The following is a 17043-nucleotide window of genomic DNA, read 5'->3' on the forward strand; positions in this document are numbered from 1 at the left end:
TCGGCCTGCGGCGTTGCCCACTTGAACTCAACATCACATTTAGTTAGACGTGTCAACGGCTCGGCGATGCGTGAAAAGTCCTTGACAAAGCGCCTGTAGTAGGCACACATGCCAAGGAATCTACGCGCTGCCTTCTTGTCGGTGGGCTGCGGGAACTTTGCGATGGCAGCTGTTTTCTGCGGGTCGGGGTGTACTCCTGATTTACTGATGACGTGGCCTAGGAACGGAAGCTCGTCGTAAGCGAAGCGGCATTTTTCTGGCTTCAGAGTGAGCCCTGATGACTTGATGGCCTCTAGTACTGTGGCAAGCCGCCTAAGGTGATCGTCGAAATTTCCGGCGAATACAACGACGTCATCCAAGTAAACGAGACAGGTCTGCCATTTCAATCCCGCTAAAACCGTGTCCATCACGCGCTGGAACGTTGCAGGCGCCGAGCACAGTCCAAATGGCATAACCTTGAACTCGTAGAGGCCGTCTGGGGTGATGAAGGCGGTCTTTTCGCGATCTCTTTCGTCGACTTCTATTTGCCAATAGCCAGACTTGAGGTCCATCGAGGAGAAGTACTTAGCGTTGCAAAGCCGATCCAATGCGTCGTCTATCCGTGGAAGGGGGTATACGTCCTTCTTCGTGATCTTGTTCAGACGACAATAATCGACCCAGAAACGTAGGGTTCCGTCCTTTTTCTTCACCAGGACAACAGGGGATGCCCACGGGCTTTTCGACGGCTGGATGATGTCATCGCGCAGCATTTCGTCGACTTGTTCTCTTATAGCTTCGCGTTCTCGCAGTGAAACTCGGTAAGGGCTTTGGCGGAGTGGTCGAGCGTACTCCTCGGTGATTATGCGATGCTTGGCGACTGGTGTTTGTCGAATCCTCGATGTCGTCGAAAAGCAGTCTTTGTATCGTCGGAGCAGACTTCTGAGCTGCTGTTGCTTAATCACCGGGAGACTTGGATTAATGTCGTAGTCTGGTTCGGGAACCGTGGTCGTCGGGGTAGATGTGGCGGAATCCGAGAGGACAAACGCATTACTGGTTTCCACAATTTCCTCGATGTACGCGATCGTCGTGCCCTTGTTGATGTGCTTGAACTCCGGGCTGAAGTTTGTCAGCAACACTTCAGTTTTCCCTCCGTGCAGTCGAGCGATCCCTCTTGCGACGCAAATTTCACGGTCCAGCAGGAGGCGTTGGTCGCCTTCGATGACACCTTTTAAGTCAGCGGGTATTTCGGTGCCGACCGAAATAACAATGCTGGAGCAATGCGGAGCGGGATGCTCACTTGGTCTTTGAGCACACTCAAGGCATGGTGACTACGAGGGCTCTCCGGCGGTATCGCTTTATCTTCCGACATCGTTATTGACTTCAACTTCAGGTCGATGACTGCGCCGTGTTGGTTCAGGAAGTCCATACCGAGAATGACGTCTCGAGAACACTGTTGGAGGATAACGAAGGTGGCAGGGTAAGTCCGGTCATGAATGGTTATCCTTGCTGTGCAGATTCCAGTCGGCGTAATCAGATGTCCTCCAGCGGTGCGAATTTGAGGGCCTTCCCATGCAGTCTTAACCTTCTTCAACTGGGCGGCGATGTGTCCACTCATGACGGAGTAATCAGCACCGGTGTCCACTAAGGCGGTAACTGCGTGGCCGTCGAGAAGCACGTCGAGGTCGGTGGTTCTTTGTCTGGCGTTGCAGTTAGGTCTTGGCGTCGGATCACGGCTGCGTCGTGTTGAACTGAAACTGGAACGTCGCATCGTCAAGTCGTCTTTCGTCGGTGTAGTCTTGGCTTGCTGACTTCGTCGGGACGGCGGCGTGTCGTCATTAGGTCGTCGAGATGGTTTCTTCATCGACTTCGGCGGCGGCAGAGGATCTTTGTCAGTTCGACGAACAGCAACCGCACCTCCATCGGTTGCTGCTTTTAGTTCTCCGGATATGGGCTCGCAGAGCGGCCCCGAGCTGGACCAGTGTACGGTCGCCGCTGCGGTGACAGGTAGCGGCCTGGTGACAGTGAACGGGATAGTCGTCGAGAGTGGCAGCTAGGTAATCGGCGATTTCACGTGGGCGCTCGCCAAGCTGTGGACGCGGCGCGTTGACGGCGAACCCTCTCAGTCCCAGGTCGCGGTATGGGCATCGGCGGTACACATGGCCGGCTTCTCCGCAGTGATAGCAGAGCGGGCGGTGGTCGGGGGCTCGCCAAATGTCCGTCTTCCTCGCGTAGGTGCGCTGGGCGACGTATTGGCGTGCTGGCTGCGGCGGCGGACGACGGAATTGCGGCGTTGCAGGACCCTGGCGCCGTCGCGCAGGGGGGCCTTGACGGCGGGCGACGGCGGCGGCGTAGGTCATTGCCTCCGGCTGCGGTGATTCTGGTTCCACCTCAGGAACTCCAAGGGATCGGTGCACCTCTTCTTTCACGATGTCGGCGATCGAGGCCACTTGAGGCTGCGACGAAGGCAAGACTTTGCACAGTTCTTCGCGCACAATGGCCCTGATGGTCTCGCGCAGATCGTCCGTGGCCAGTGATTGAATTCCTGCGTAGTGGGTAGGGCTCGTACGGCGGTTGAATTGCCGGTTCCGCATTTCGAGTGTCTTCTCAATGCTGGTTGCCTCGCGAAGGAACTCTTCTACGGTCTTCGGTGGGCTTCGTACCATTGCGCCGAAAAGTTCTTCCTTCACACCACGCATGAGAAGGCGGACTTTCTTCTCTTCGGGCATATCCGGGTCGGCGTGGCAGAAGAGACGTTTCATTTCTTCCGTGAAGATAGCAACGTTCTCGTTCGGTAGCTGCACTCGGGCGTCCAGCATGGCTTCGGCCTTTTCCTTGCGCACGACGCTCGTAAAGGTGCGCAGGAAGCCGCTACGGAAGAGGTCCCATGTCGTTAAGGTCGTCTCCCGGTTCTCAAACCACGTTCTGGCGGCGTCTTCTAAGGCGAAGTAGACATGCCGCAGCTTGTCGTCGGAGTCCCAGTTGTTGAATGTCGCGATTCGCTCGTAGGTCTCCAGCCAGGATTCCGGGTCTTCAGTCGCTGCTCCATGGAAGGTCGGTGGGTCCCGGGGTTGTTGTAAGATAACGGGGGACGATGGGGCAGCCATTGAGGTTGTCTTGACCACGATCTTCTTTGTTGCCTCAGGTAGAAGTCCGTGCTCTGGGGGCAGTCCTTGCAGTCTGCGGCTAGCACGCTGGTCTTGGGCGGTGTCGGTTTTGTCCTCGGGCTTCGGGCTTGGATCGCGGCTTTGCGGGGGCGTTCGGTACATGAACGCACTAGCACCTCCACCAGATGTCACGTGGTACTGACGGTGAAGAAAGAACACAGTAGCAGTACTGTGAAAGACAAAACTAGCTTTTATTGGGCGAACCTGTGCCCACAAAACAGGATACACTTAAAGCACAACGATAGCGGCGAACACAGTCGGCGATCGGCGAAAATCTGATCAGCGGGTCAAGTGCGTCGGCTTTTATAGAGCAGTCGTCGAATGTTCCAGACTAATCGTTCGGACCCGTGTGCCTTCCACAAAGTTCTACACCATTCGCGTTACGCGATGGAATCAGATAACACAAGGTTCGGCGACAACAGACAGCCAGGTAGAAGCATCGATAACTTTCAAGAAACATCGGATACATTCAGGCGTGTCCCTCGCTGTGCGATTACAGTTGTTAAGCGGAGAAACGTGGTCGCCCGATAAAGATAAGTACACGTGTCAATATATAATCTTGCCAAAAATAGTGACCGGAGTGAGATTTCATCAAAGCCTAGGGACAAAGAGAGTATCAGCATTTTACCAACCCTCATCATGGTGTGTGCTGTTATTTTTTTACCTTCTCTGCTGAATCTGTTAAAAAAGGCAACTACGTCCAGAAACTAGTTTGTCAAATGTAGCTTGCTTGCACTCGACAATAATGACGCTGCCCTCATCAGCTCCAAGGTGGTAAACAGAATGTGTGTTAATTTCACCTTAATTAAAGAGAAACATAGGTCGAGATGTATTAGTAAATTACGCTTCTGCATAACCAAGAAGATAGGAAGCTTGGCAGGCCAGAAAAGACTCAAAAGCGAAATACATGCGACACCTTGTGAAGTTCTCACATCAGCTGACTGATGTCACAGATTTTGACAGAAACTGCTTGGGCCTAGTTTATTTTTTATCAGTAAAAATGGGCTAAATCGCATTCTAACAAAGCCAAACGTTGAAATTAGAGATTTTCAGAAACATTTAGCGAGCCACAACAGGCCAAATACCAAAAAATACTTTGAAATCCGTGACATCACATCGATGCAAAAGCACCATGGCGTAGGCAGGAAATAAAAATGAACTTGAACTTTGACCTTCACTTTCTCTTTAATAATCAACCTACCACTGCGACATTCATGAAGAGAATCTGTCCAAACTGACTTGGCCTTTCCCTTTAGTGCCCCTTAAAGCACTTTGTCACCGTAAAAGACAATGGTCGACTGCAGACAAGAAGCTGTTAAAAGCATTGGGCAACAAGAGCTTGCTTTCTTTGTACATGAAAGCTATTAGAAGCCTGTCAAGTCCACACAATTACTATTTTTTTAACTCTTCAAGATTTCATAAATTTTCAAATCTCCTAGAATTCATCAATACACATTGCGTGTACAAGCAAGCCAAAGCACACAACATTATGCTCTGTTTATGTACAAAGCAGACCAAAAGGGAGAGAGAGAGGAATACAGGAAGGCAGGGATGTTAACCAGTCAACAGTCTAGTTGGCTACCCTACGCTGGGGGATGGGTGAAGGGGAAGAGAGAGAGAAGGTGTAGATATGTGCACGGACAGCACTTGAGTTAAAGCCGCTCGTGCAAACCAGAAGTTCTGAGAAAACACAAAAGTGCCTTCACTGCCTTCTGAGCCGATGATCGGTCGGGACGGTGCTCTAGTGTTGTCTGTTCACTCAGAGGACGATCATCTAATTTCCTCAATGTGTTGGACAAAGATTGTCTTTGTGCTTGAAATTGAGGACAATGGCACAATAAGTGGTCAATGTTCTCCTCGCATCCGCAAACATCACATGCAGGACTATCAGCCATTCCAACTAGTGCTGAGTAGGCATTCGTGAAGGCAACTCCAAGCCATAACCAACACAGAAAAGACTCTTCACGTCGGTGCAGACCGGCTGGAGGTCTGAGTTGAAGTGACGGGTTTAGTCTGTGCAGTCTTGTGCGCCTTGTATGTACGGTATTCCACTCCGCTAAGGAGATTGTGCGTGCTAGAATGCCAAGTTGTCTCGCGGCGCCGGCCCTTGAGAGAGGAATGGGGACGCAGCGGTCTTCTTGGTTTGACGTCTGAGCTGCCTTATCGGCGTCATCACTTTCAATGATACCGCAATGACCTGGTATCCACTGAAAAGAGATATCATGGCCTTTTTCTCTTAAGTGATGGACAAGTTCTGCGATTTCGCATGTAAGCTGATCGTGAGTTCCATGTCGGAGAAACGATTGCATGCATTGCAAGGCTGGCCTTGAATCGCAGAAGACTGCCCATTTTCTAGGACTTTCAGAATTTATCCCTTCAAGCACGTCGTGGAGAGCCGTGAGCTCTGCAGCTGTAGACGTAGCGACATGGAAAGTCTAGAACCGCTTGGTTATTCTCATTGCTGGTATAACTACAGCGCCACCGGATCCATCAGTGTAGACGTGTGTGCAGTCGCTGTATTTCTCATACAAGAGAAGTAAAGTTAGTTGCTTGAGCGCTGTTGATGGCAAGTCCGACTTTTTTGGAAGCCCTGGGATTGTAAGGTTCAATTGAGTACGGCGCATACACCAGGGAGGAATCAAAGGCCTTGCCGCAGGTGTGTAACCTGACCTGAAAGAGTCCCGGTGCACGAATACAGTCACATTGAATGTCGTGTGGGGCCTATCTACTGGGAGACTTGCTAGGTGATGGGTAGGGGTCTGGGCGAAGTGTCTTATGTGCACACGCATTGTTTTAATGCTAATGTGTGTTCTAATAGTGGAATATTGAGCGACTGTAATAACTTTAGTCGTTGACGCACTCCGCGGTAGACCAAGACATATCTTGAGGGCTTGGGCTTGGATCCTTTGGATTATATTCAGGTTAGTTCTGCAGGTGTTGGACATGACCGGTAGGCTGTACCGCAGGAATCCAATGAAGAGTACCCTGTACAGTTGCAGCATAGTGTATCGGCACTCCCCAGGTCTTTCATGCAAGGAACTTAAACATATGGCAAATTCCTGTCAGGCGTTTTTTCACATAATTCACATGAGGGGTCCAGGAGAGATTTTTGTCAATGACCGCCCCCAAAAATCTGTGACTCGTGCTGTACGAGATCAGTTGTCTGTCGACGGATATCACGTAGGGAGACATTGATTTCCTGGTAAATGCCACCACTGCGCACTTTTCGTATGATATATAAAGTCCTTGTTCTCGAAGGTAGGATGATGTTAAAGTGGCTGACTTCTGAAGTCACACGCGAAGCTGCAGTCGCGTCACAGCTGACGTCCAAATGCAAATGTCGTCGGCATAGATGGAGAGCCTAATGGTGCCTGGCAGGATGTCGGCGAGTCCAATGAGTGTTAGACTGAAGAGCGTTGGGCTGAGTACTCCGCCCTGAGGCACGCCACGGTTACTGTAATGCTGGGAGGTCGGGCCATTCTCGGCAAGTACGAAAAAGGATCTCTTACGTAGATAGCTACTTATACAGAAATAGACTTTGCCGCCAAGTCCTACTGCCTCTAACGTGTTGAAAATCGATTTGTGCATTACGTTATCGTACGCTCCTTTAACACCCAGAAACAGGCCCGCAGACAATCTTTTGCAGCACTTCTGGTGCTCGACGTATGTCACCAAGTCGATAACATTGTCTATGGAAGAACGGCAACGCCTGAAACCGGCCACCGCATCTGGATATACAGTGGAATCTCGATGATACGATCACGGCTAATACGAATTTCTGGATGATATGTATTTTTCTGTGGTCTCGGTCGAGCCCCATTACTTTCCAATGTGCTAGAGAACGGTTGTTACGAATCAATTTACGACCCGCATCGGTTGATACGAATATTACCGAAGACACTTTGGAAATTTGAAAGTGTGCTTGGCGAAGGCCAGACGCTGCTGCCGTCTGCGCTCCAATTCATTCACTTTGGTGTTCGGCGATATCGCCTGTCGCTGCTGCCGCTTGCGTTCTGCTTCCCTGCCTTTAGTATCCGGCGATCTAATCAGTCGCGGTTGGCGTTTCCGTTCTGCCTCCCTTGCTTTCCCATCTGGTTACATGTTCATTCGTCGCACGCGCATTCGCTCCTTGTTCTGGCGTTTGATGTTGGGGGAATCCGGCGTCCGCTGCCGCTTACAGAACCGCTTGGCGCGCAATCACTGGGCCGCTTCGGAGCTACGGGTCTCACTCGACTGCAACGAGACGTCTGATGAAGGAGCAGCGGTGCAGCTGCCACTGCCGACGCCCGCGTGCTCGCTCTACCACTACTGTGTGACGTCACAGTTGCTATGCGCAGCTGCGCCCCCGTCCGGCGCGCCGGTTGCTAAGGAGGGGAGGAGGTTGCGCCGCTGTGTGGAGAAGAGGCCACAGCTGGCACCATTCCAGCGCACGGACGGACACGACCGCGAGCCCCACCGACCACAGTGAAAGAGAACAGCGCGCAGTTACGCGATTTCTCCCTCTCTCTTTTGGTGCGGAGGCGCGGACGTGGCGCCGGACAGCGCGGAGGCCGCGAAGAGTTTGAAGCGGTGGCACTTTTGTTGCTTTTGTGCTTTTCCTCCTTTTCCGCGTGCCATCGGACGGAGTGGCTGCTGTGCTTCTAGCCGCGTTCTTGACTTTGACGTGGGCGACGGCAAAGGACCATCATGGGCGGCTGAAACGCTGCATGCGCTCGAAGTTCTGAGGCGTGCTATGGCCGCGGATAAAATCAGCGACGACACGTGTACGTGTTTTTATAGATTTGAACAAAGTCTGCTAATTGACTTGACAAAGAAAAAGAAGCAGAAGGACATCGGAGACTTTTCCTTCAAGAAATAAATGCTTTTTACGTAAGTGTGCCTGAGTGAATTCACCTCTCACTCTTTAATTTAGCTAGATTTAATTGTTTGGATGATACGAATTTCGGCTAATACGAATATTTTCCGTGACCCTGTGAGATTCATATCATCGAGATTCCACTGTACCTGGTAATGTTCGAGCTACCATTCTAGCCGTGCTAGAACCATCCTCTCCATTAGTTTTCCGATGCAACTGGCAAGCGCAATTGGTCAGTATGATGCAATGTCTACAGGCGACTTGCCAGGCTTGAACAGTAGAATTAGGCAACTGGTCTTCCATTCCTGGGAACCGTACCTGTCTGCCAGGAGCTGTTGAACAAGAGCAGGAGCACTTTCCGAACCTCTTCGCCATGATTACATAGGGCACGGTAGGTTATACCGTCGGGTCCTGGTGAAGATGAATGCTTGCACAAGGCCAGTGAAGCTTCGAGCTCGTCCATGGAGAAAGGACTGTCCATGCGGGGGTCGCGTGAAATCGGTGAGTGGTGGAGCGTCGATGTTCCAGCGGAACTAGTTTTAGCAGACCAAACTTTTGAATGCATGGCTTACACTTCAATAAAGGCCACATGTACCCACTGCTAAGAATACTGTTGATACATTGCATATGTGCAGAAATCAAATGAGAGTTGCTTTTCACGTGTGTGTGTGAGCATACTCTTCTTCATACCAAATTGTAGCACCCTTTAGCACAATAGCAGATGACCTGGCATTAGCAGAATTGATGCCTGTGCAGTGTGCTTGCAGTATTCTATGCATTAGGTGCAGCATGGAGTACAAGCCACAACTGTGTGTGTGTGTGTGTGCTTTCCCAAAGTTTACTCTGCCACCTAGTACAAGCTTAGCCCAAGGCTCAAGAAAAGCTGGAAGGTACCTTTGTTTGGTGCAGAACATGGATGATGTCATGCTCAGTAAAGGATGTGCTAAGTGCAGAGCTTTGCTGCTCAGCGAGAAGCTGCTGCAACTGCCCGACAAGCATCTGTGTACCATCCTCTGAGCCAAGGCAGGAATGCAGGTGCAGCTTGTTCAAAGACTGAAGCCGCTCAGTGTCCTGATGACAGGAGCCGCTTTCAAGTCGTCAGGTGAAAACTGCATAGAGTGGCGAGACGTGGCACACATAAATGCATAAGCTTGTGTGTGCATTCCCCCTTCCTCCCTTAACCTTTTCTATATTGTGGATAAGCCCTACCGATTGTTGAAAATTGTAGCGATAGTACCAATGACAAGAGGCATCTTGCTTCAGTATCAACAAGGCTGTCTCACTTTCATGACAGTGGCCTCACTTCTGTTGCATTAATAGCTCAGCAACTACACAGACTAAAAATTTCAAAGGTGGAGGAAAAATTTCAGCTGCAAGTATGCAAATAAAGTTTTGAACTGAAAATGTAACTTTGTTAAATTGATGTCCAATTAGACAAGACGCCACAGCTGTAGAACTTGCATAAGAAAAGTAACAGGCGACACACAGCACATACACAGTACATAAACATACTGTAGAAGTTAACCTCACCTTGCAAGCTAAGTTGTTTAGGTACAGTCTACAACCAATACTTCGGACTCCGTAGGGAACGTAAGTACCGTATTTACTCGCATAATGATCGCACTTTTTTCGCCAGAAAAATTGACGCAAATTCAGGGGTGCGATCATTACGCGGGTTAAATTTCCAACGAAAAAAAAAATTTTTTTTTCGTCCCGCGTTTGCTGCGGGATGCGGGTGCGGGACACCAAAACAAAAATGGCGGCCGGCGGAGCAAGCCGAACGCGCCAAACGCGATTTTTTTTTCTTCTCGTGAGTACATTACGTGCATTGAAATAGTTTCTTCCGTATCAGTGATGAATAATATCGTTAATATCGGCAAGTTTGCGGCAATAACGTAGCCATGTCCACTTTGAGGGGACAGAAACAGATGGGCGCACTTAGCTGCCAGTGACAGAAATGCATGGCCGGTGTGCTGCGGAAACTGCGGCACCGGTTTCACTACTCTCCTAACACGGCACGTTTCCGCTAAGGGTGGGCGAATATCTTAGCCGTGTTACAAGCGTCGGCGTATGAATAGGGTACACTTTTAATGTATCCGTGTAAACGTGGCTACTATCATTGCCACGCGCGATTTGTTGCGTGCTCACGAGTGCAGATGAAAAGAATCGAAAGGCGCATCTTTTGTTTTTGTTGACCACAACGATTATAAAGCCTACCCATAATAAAGGCAAGTTTGGTGGTACCTCTTTTTGTCATGGAAGTGCGTAAAGTGATGAACGTAATGAAATGAGGCATCCACTTAAGAATGTTTGGTGCGTGCAGGCGAGTCGTTCGCGTAGCATTCGACAGATGGTAAGCGCGATCATTGTTAGCTAGACTTGGAACACCACATATCGCTGCGGTAAGTTCGGGGTGCGATCATTACACGGGAAATAAAAAAAATCGAATTTTGACGACAAAATTCAGGGGTGCGATCATTACGCGAGTGCGATCATTATGCGAGTAAATACGGTAAGTCCAAACTATCGAATGCCCAAAAAAACGAATGTATCCAAAAAAGCTCACTTTATTTACGTTTTAAGTCTGCTGTGCATGGAACAAGTGGTCGATGCGTTGCTGCACACACTTCCGCTTACGTGTAACTAAACCTGCCTGTATTTCAGCCAATTTTGAGTTTCGCTGTACACCGATGCAAGGACTGCAGAGGTTTGCGTCAGATCCACATGTGGAAGGCTCTGGAGCACATGACACATCATCATCAGAGTCAGAGTCGCTGTTTGACGGTGGGAGAACTGGCTCAATTGTTTCGACATCATTCAGTTCGGCACACAACGAAACCGCATTGTCAACTTCTGCAAAGGATTCAAACCTAACGGTGGCAGGAATCGTCACACTGCAGCCCGGCAGGTCATCAATGATGTCCGCATCTGAGTTCGTTATGGCAGACGGCAGTTCAGCCTCTTCAGTTGAGGAGTCGGGCTCACTCGGACTGCAACTTGAGGTTCATTTGGAGTCGGACTATGAAGGCATTGTTGGTGTCATTTGACGTGGCCTATCTATACTTTCGTGAGAAAGACTTGTTGGAGCCTGCAGAGTGCTGTCTGGAATGCAAAAGAGCAGACATGAGAGAGAAAATCTGGGTGCTTTTTCTCCTTTAATATATGACTCTGCCTAGGCACTACAGAGGAGGTTTCTTAGCACATATTGTATGCGTTTGTCCCCTAGGCATGCTGGCTTTGCGGAGTGGGGCCAAGTTTGTTTACGCTCCAACGCTGGCTGCCCGCACGGTGAGGCAGTGGGCATGGACGCCCCATTTGGTGATAGCTGTGTCTGAAGGTACATTGGACAGACTTTCTCATGCCTGCGGCGCTGGTGCTGAGTCATTCACGCCGGATTAAACCTTTCTTGCCCCTTACGCTGCTCTACCTTCAAAAAAACATCACTAATTTTTCTGGGGGAGCAGTAGGGGTCGTAGTAGAGGCCCAGCCTGCTCTCCTGGTGCAGCATCTTCGCTCTTGGCAGGCTCTTTGTATGCTGCTGTCTGCGACTTTTCAGCAGCATTTTTGAGCAGTCCCCTTTGTATGAAATAAACGCACAGCGCCTTAGCAACTGCAGCTGAATGCCATTGACTGATGTCACACTGTGAGGATTATTGCCTTTGTGTCTTGCCCACGTTAGGTTAGGTTAGCTTAGGTTTAGGTTACCTTAGGTTAGCTTAAAAGACGTTAGAGGGGCGCGACGTATTCTCACAGTGGTTACGCCGTGGATTTTTGTCTTTGCGTCTTGGCCATGTTAGGTTAGGTTAACGTTAGGTTTAGTTAGCATTAGGTTAGGTTAGCGTAAGAGGCGTTAGGGTAGCGTGACATATTCTCATAGTGGTTGAAGGTGCGTCGAGTGTATGAGACAGTCATTTGAGGGGTTGAGCGTCACTGGCAGCCTTTCAGCTACTTGCATTCAACTGCGAGTGCTAAGGCCCTCTGACTACTACATCTTCAGTATATGCGGCCTGGCCTCTACTACAGTCCCTATTGCTCCCATGGAAACATCTGTGATGTCATTTTCACGGCACACTGCTGTAAGGCACGAGAAAGCTATGATCCGGCACAACTGACTTAGCACGAGCCACACAAGTGCAAGACAAACTGTCTGACACAGTGGTCGCCAAATTGGGCATCAGTGCCTGCTGCTTCATCTATATCGCTGTGGCAGCAGCAAGCATCCGAGCGTAAACAAACTCGACCCCACTCCGCAATGCCGGCATGCCTAGGGACAAACGCATACAACACGCGCTAAGAAACCTCCTCCGTAGTGCCTTGGCAGAGTCATATATTCAAGGAGCAAAAGCCCCCACATTTTCTCTCTCGCGCCCGCTCTTACTCACGCCTGACTGTCTCGTGGCCATGCGCGGCAATGCTGGAAAAGGATGTGATGATCGAGATGTTGATGTGACCCCACAATTCAGGCAAAGCCTCCAAGATTGGCAGTTGCAGGTAAATCTCAGAGGCGTAGAGCAGTAATCAAGGCAAAACCTCACAAATTATCGTCTAGCCTGCAATTTCTGAGGCCATACTTGATGTCTTGGCAAGGTTCCTCGGGGAGATAATGGCAGCCGAGTTGGCGCATGCTAAACCTACGAATGGAGTCGAGATAATCGAACGTAGAGCTGGTGGCTGTCTGAAATATCAGTCATCTTTACACATTAAGTCTATGGGGCCATTGGCGGTGCCGCAAAGGTGTCAGAATTACCGAGCATGTCCGGATTATTGGTGTCAGAGTTATCGGTCGGCGACTTTATCATGAAAGAGAATGACTATGTCCAAGAATGCAGTAGACGTGGATAACCTACCACGATGTGTTGTTAGACACAGTGAAAGAAAACAATAAATACCGTATTTACACGATAGTAAGTCGACCCCTTGTTTTTAAATTTGAAAGTGTGAAGTTGGGGGGTCGACTTACAATCTAAACCGAAACATGGCCCCGCCAAAAAAATAATAAAAAAAGAAGGCGATACCAACGGGAGCTACAAGGTTTATGTTTGCTCTATGGCCCTACCCGTATCTTTTCGCTATCCCGCGTGTTTGTTCGCTTTTCCGAACGGTTTTTCAACATTTTTTAGAGTTTTACAGTACATGCAACACTCATGGGGGGGGGGGGGGTCGATAGTTGATGGAAGCGCCACTGTTCCCATTTGCGGCGGCACCCTCAGAACGGCGGCGCTTGCGGGGAGTATCGGTAGTTCATGGAAGAGCAGACACCGCTCTATGGTGGCTAGAGGGCCACCATAACCGCTTGCTGGTTTCTCTTTCTCTGTTTGAAGGCATTGGTATTGACATGGTATTGGTTTGACGCGTTCTACTTGACTGCTGGCTACGTGCTACTTCTATGCTTCCCCAGTCGTCATGAGTGCTCCAGGCCCACTAATTGTTCCGCACTCGTTCACAGCAGCGTTCAAGAGGGCTGCCATCCTTTACGCCGAAGAAACAAATCGCTGCACAGCAATGTTTCTAAACGGGTGGTGCGAGAGTGGCGACTGCAGCGAAGCGAAATTTTCACCTGAGATGACAAGTGAGAAATGTCCGACGTGCCAAAATCTGGACGCTTTCCGGAGCTGTAGGCTAAGCTTGCGGCGTACGCCGCTGAAATGCGTGATCCGTCCCTGCCAGTGAAGTGCGACGTGGTCATTAAACAAGCCCGGACCTTCGCCTTAATTTTGAGGTTCTGCTCCGCCGTGAGTACAACGAGTGGCTGGCGGCAGAAGACTGCGAAATTACGCCAACCGGACCTGTCAAAAGAGCCTCCCTGACGGCTGCATGTAGTTCAGTGCATTTGGCGTGGGCGGCTGTTCTGCAAGATGTCCTGGTGCAATCGTTTGCCAAATTTGAAATTTCGCTGGACAACGACGCGCTGTGGGACCGCAGCAACGATGACGATGGCAGCACTAGTGAAGACGAGTAGTCCAGTGAACATGTCAGCTACTAATAAATTTTCGTTATCGAATGCGCCCTTGGGTATGCTCTCATTTTTTTTTTATTTCCCGGTCACGCGATATGGGGGGGTCGACTTACAATCGTGTGAATACGGTAAGTAAAAACTCTTCCTGCTGGAGATCTGATTTCAATGTATTTCCCTGTGTGCTTCCACAGAATGTGCCCATATGTTACCCTAGAGGCTTTATTTTCACATACCTAACTTTCTAAGAGCCAGGCATATGACAAGCTGAGAGCCAGATGTCATACCTGGTTTAAATGTTGTCACTATTATGATTTTTGTATTGCACTACGGTTTGCACACTAAGATATTATGGGTGTGCGAATATCAAATTTGCAAATTCAAAGCGAATTCAAATAATGAAAACCAAGTGCAAATCAAATCAAATACTTGAATATTTTTTTAATACAAATACTATTGGTTTTAAAGAAACACAATTTTTTTTTTCGTCAGAGGTATGAACCAGACGTACAAAAACAGCAAATTACATACAGGAGAATTATGCTATGTGGTCAACAATATTCTCTAGTACAACACTTTTGCTTGGCAGTATCAGAACTGCAGTTATTTAATGTTGACATGAAGAAAGAATAGCTGCCTAACATGTTTGGGGAGCAGTGACAATTTCTTCAGACACCGAAAAGAGCTGCTCACATGACACACTAGTGTCTGGTATAAGCAAGTATCTCTTTGCAAGCCAAGCCAACAGCGGGCACCATGCTTACACCACCACATACATGGATCTTTTTGGTCCAAAATCTCATGAAGCACATATCTTCAGGGTGTCTACCAAGTTGACATTTCCAAATTCCCTGAGTTTTCCAGGTTTTCCCTGAGTGCCATTGCAAATTTCCCTGAGTGATGCAGAACTATGTTTTATATCAACACGGGCTGAAACCATATCACCTGATGCTGTCACTCTCTAGTAAGCACATGAAAAAAAGCAACTTAATCCAATTTGAATACTAAGGAGCAGTGTTGATGTTATTCAAAAAGAGAATAGAAGGCAGGGATTAGTAAAATGCACAGCAAATAAAGTGTCTTCGAAAACAATTGCAAATAGGGTCGGACATTATCAAATACGAATAAAAAGGAGATGCATACAAAGGCAAATATTTTCTAATATGAGCTATTTCTATCAACTGATCGCAACCTCAGTGGGATGAGGCCTGAACTCTGTCACAATTGAGATTCTCTCTCAACAGCTCGTAAGTCAACCTCAACAGTCCTGACATACTCTCAGCCCGCGCACGACACCCGAGTGTTGTGTTGCACTGCTTCAAAGAGTGTATTTTGGTTTGGATGAGGGACACCTGCATCTCGGCATCAGCCAAAACTTTATTTTTTGAGCTCAAGCTCTTTCAAAACGGCGGCAACAAGCTTCCTTTCTCGTTTATTCCTCAATGCGTAGGTCACTTCTGTTCTTGTCCGCCTTCCGCCACTCGTTCGCCCCAAGGACCATTTGAAGCATCTTGATCAGTTGCACAGTCCACGACCGATTTTTCGAGCTCCCTAGGGGCCGCAAAAACGTCCGAAAAATCGGCCAGTTGGAAAAAAAATAAATGCGTGTCATTTACTGCCCTTAGGGGCTCAAACCGCCACAGGCACGTTCGAAAACGCTCTGAAGGCCTGTCGGTACACGTATTAGGCATACCTGTGCTCGTACTGCGACAGGAAATGCCGGGTGCCCGCGTGCATAATTAAGATATACATACTGTATTCCGTGGCAATAGCCCCTTCCAACGCTTGTTATGCTTCACTGCAATACTTTTCCGTAAGCTTTACCGAGTAACATTTCTGTACAGAGGCGAAGCTGACTTTCACGAACCGGCATTATGCAACGCACCGTGTTTTCCAGGTTTCTAAGCCAATCGCGAGGACCACAAAGGTGGAGTCCGTGCCATTACTGACAGCAGCGGATTCTTTCAATAAAAAGTTCGGCACCCACTGGCAAGAAGCTTCATAGCGAACGTCGAAGCAGCTAGGCCTAGCGTTGCCGCAGTGGTGGCAACGGGTGCCAGCGGATCTGCGTGCGAGAGTGCCAGTTCGAGGCGGCGAAGTAATCAAGACGGCAGCGGTGATGCCTTTGATTAATGCCGTTTCGGACCTGCGGTCGCGGCAAAACGTCCGGAAAATCGGACGGCAAAGAGTTCTAGCGTCGGAAATTTCACACGTTCTGATACGTTGACACTATGGGGTACGAGGTGGCACCGCGAAGCCGTCCAAATTATCGGGAATCAGGAAAGTCGCTCGTTGACTGTACACTGGCAACTCCTCCTGCCAACAACAGGGCGTCAAAGACGATTCATTACGATTCCTGTCTGCTACTCGAGCCAGCATTACCGCGACTTTCGACCCTTTCAATAAAATTGCCGCTAATTTTCCCTGATAGAGGCCCAAATTCCCTGAGTTTTCCCTGACTTTTTCCAGACTACGCGAAATCCCTGAGAATTCCCGGTTTTCCCGGTTTTCCCGGTTGGTAGACACCCTGATCTTTCAACCTGTGCTTGTGATAAAAGCGGAAATTGCTGCCACAAGCAAGTGAATGTTGCTGCTGGTTGAGTTCATGAAATTCTTTCGATAGTGCTGACATTCAGCACTCTATTTGAGGTGGTTCCTACAGTGGAAGTTACTGATACCAGACAGGTACACTCACCATGATTGTTCAGTGACCGGAACTGTGCTACTTCTGCTGCGCGCAAGCTCACAGGCTTGATTCTCAGCCAGTTAGCAGGCTACACTCTGGTGGGGTTGGAACACAACAATGCTCATGCACTGTAATGAATGTCAAATTACCCATCACCTCGCTACATGAGCATTTTTGTATTCCCTTCACATTATAATGTGGCTTCTACAGCCAGGAATTAAACTTGCAGCCTCATGTTTAGCAGCAGAATGCCGCAGTCACTGAACCTCTTTGTTGAGTAACCTGAATGAGGCCAAACTTAAAAATGTGACTGCGATTTGCAATGCTCAGGAAGAGGAACACAATGCAAGAACTACCATGAAAATGGTCAGCCTTAGAACTACTGGATGCAACAAACAAAGCGGCA

General features: G+C 49.1%; 1 protein-coding gene across 7 annotated transcripts in view; it reads right to left on the reverse strand.

Moving 5' to 3' along the window:
• The window catches only part of LOC135913017 (nondiscriminating glutamyl-tRNA synthetase EARS2, mitochondrial-like), a 64067-nt gene that overhangs the window by 10767 nt on the left and 36257 nt on the right, over window positions 1-17043 (reverse strand). For 5 of the 7 annotated variants that reach the window (XR_011509459.1, XR_011509456.1, XR_011509462.1 and 2 more), the window contains one exon: window positions 8419-9107. The gene's annotated coding sequence lies outside the window, so the exon portion shown is untranslated. Of the gene's footprint in view, window positions 1-8418; window positions 9108-17043 lie in introns of those variants that run through there. The other 2 variants (XR_011509457.1, XR_011509458.1) reach the window with 2 other exon arrangements.

Source organism: Dermacentor albipictus, unplaced genomic scaffold, assembly GCF_038994185.2.
Source record: "Dermacentor albipictus isolate Rhodes 1998 colony unplaced genomic scaffold, USDA_Dalb.pri_finalv2 scaffold_13, whole genome shotgun sequence".
NCBI classification, from domain to species: domain Eukaryota; kingdom Metazoa; phylum Arthropoda; class Arachnida; order Ixodida; family Ixodidae; genus Dermacentor; species Dermacentor albipictus.